The sequence below is a fragment of the Aotus nancymaae genome, unplaced genomic scaffold (genome assembly GCF_030222135.1).
Source record: "Aotus nancymaae isolate 86718 unplaced genomic scaffold, 86718_ANA_hifiasm-v0.15.2.pri h1tg000210l, whole genome shotgun sequence".
In the NCBI taxonomy this organism is placed as follows: domain Eukaryota; kingdom Metazoa; phylum Chordata; class Mammalia; order Primates; family Aotidae; genus Aotus; species Aotus nancymaae.
The window spans coordinates 42,239-43,951 of record NW_026988625.1 but is presented as its reverse complement, the minus strand read 5'-3'; the positions used below and the strand labels follow the sequence as shown (position 1 = coordinate 43,951).

The window sequence follows — 1,713 nt, the reverse complement described above, 5'->3', positions numbered from 1 at the left end:
AAAAAAGTGTTTTTTAAAGCATAAAAGATAAAACTGCCCTCAAGGAAAACTATTTTTGCAGAACATTGCCAGCCTGGGAAAGGGAAATGCCAAACCTCTATCCTTTCAATCTCAGCAAAGAGGGGAAAACTGAGAGGCACTTCTGGAGGGCACAGCACAGGGCCTCAGACTCCCTGGAAGCCTTGTCACAGGACTAGAGAACACTTCCCTCCCTCCATACCACACCACACCACTCCATCCTCAGGACACCTGTATATTACAGGGAGTGCAACAGAAGTAACTGACAGTCTCAGACCTTGTGACGAAGTAGTCTCTAGTGAACCCCCAAAACAACAGGGAAGACAAAACATGGCCAAGCGTGTTAGCTCACGCCTGTAATCCTAGCACTTTGGGAGGCCAAAGTGGGCAGAGCACCTGAGGTCAGGAGTTCAAGACCAGCCTGGCCAACATGGTGAAACCCCATCTCTACTAAAAATACAAAAAATTAGCTGGGCATGGTGTCGGGCGCCTGTAGTCCCAGATACTAGGGAGGTTTAGGCAGGAGAATCGCCTGAACCTGGGAGGCAGAGGTTGCAGTGAACCGAGATCGTGCCAGTGCACTCCAGCCTGGGCGACAGAGAGAGACACCATCTCAAAAATATAAATAAATAAATAAATAAATAAAACATCAGAATCCCTTTTAGCTTCTGACACCTCCAGTGACAATATGAGTACAGCCTAACTCCTCCAGATTCCCATAAAACCTCACATTAAGAGCCTATCTGGGCTGGGCACGGTGGCTCACACTTGTAATCCCAGCACTTTGGGAGGCTGAGGTGGGGGGATCATGGGGTGAGGAGTTCGAGACCAACCTGACCAACAGTGAAACCCGGTCTCTACTAAAAATACAAAAAATTAGCTGGGCATGGTGGTGGGCGCCCGTAATCCCAGCTACTCAGGAGGCTGAGGCGAGAGAATTGCTTAAACCTGGAAGGCAGAGGTTGCAGTGAGCCGAGATCGGGCCATTGCACTCCAGTCTGGGCAACAAGAATGAAACTCCGTCACAAAAAAAAAAAAAAAAAAGAAACAAATTCATGTCTTTTGCAAGGACATGAATGAAGCTAGAAGGCATAATTCTCAGCAAACTAACGCAGGAACAGAAAACTAAACACTGCCTGTTTTCACTTATAAGTGGGAGCTGAACGATGAAAACACATGGACACGTTTCGGGGAAACAACACACACTGGGGCTTGTCGAGGGGTGGGACTGGGGGGAGGGAAAGCATCAGGCAGGACAGCTAATGGATGCTGGGCTAGATACCTAAATGATGGGTTGGTCGGTGCAGCAAACCACCATGGTACATGTTTATGTATGTAAAGAACTTGCACATCTTGCACACACACCCTGGAACTTAAAAGTTGAAGAAAAAAAATCAAAACAAAACATAGTTTCCTTTAATTCTCTGAATATGGTCCTCATAACTAGGCGGCCTGAATTTGAATCCTGATTCCATCATTCACTAGCTGTGTCTTTGCATCCCAGATTTCTCATCTACAAAATGGGTGCTGTTATGGGTTGCCGGCTATTCTGGTTTTTTGTTTTTGCTTTTTTGAGACAAAGTTTTGCTCTTGTTGCCCAGGCTAGAGTGCAATGGTGTGATCTCAGGTCCTTGTAACCTCTGCCTCCCGGGTTCCAGCGATTCTCCTGTCTCGGCCTGCTGAGTACCTTGGATT

At 46.9% G+C, this 1,713-nt stretch overlaps 1 pseudogene; it reads right to left on the bottom strand.

Annotated features, from left to right (window-relative positions):
* On the bottom strand, positions 1-116 carry LOC135273047 (U6atac minor spliceosomal RNA; annotated as a pseudogene).
* Positions 117-1,713: the final 1,597 nt, after the last annotated feature.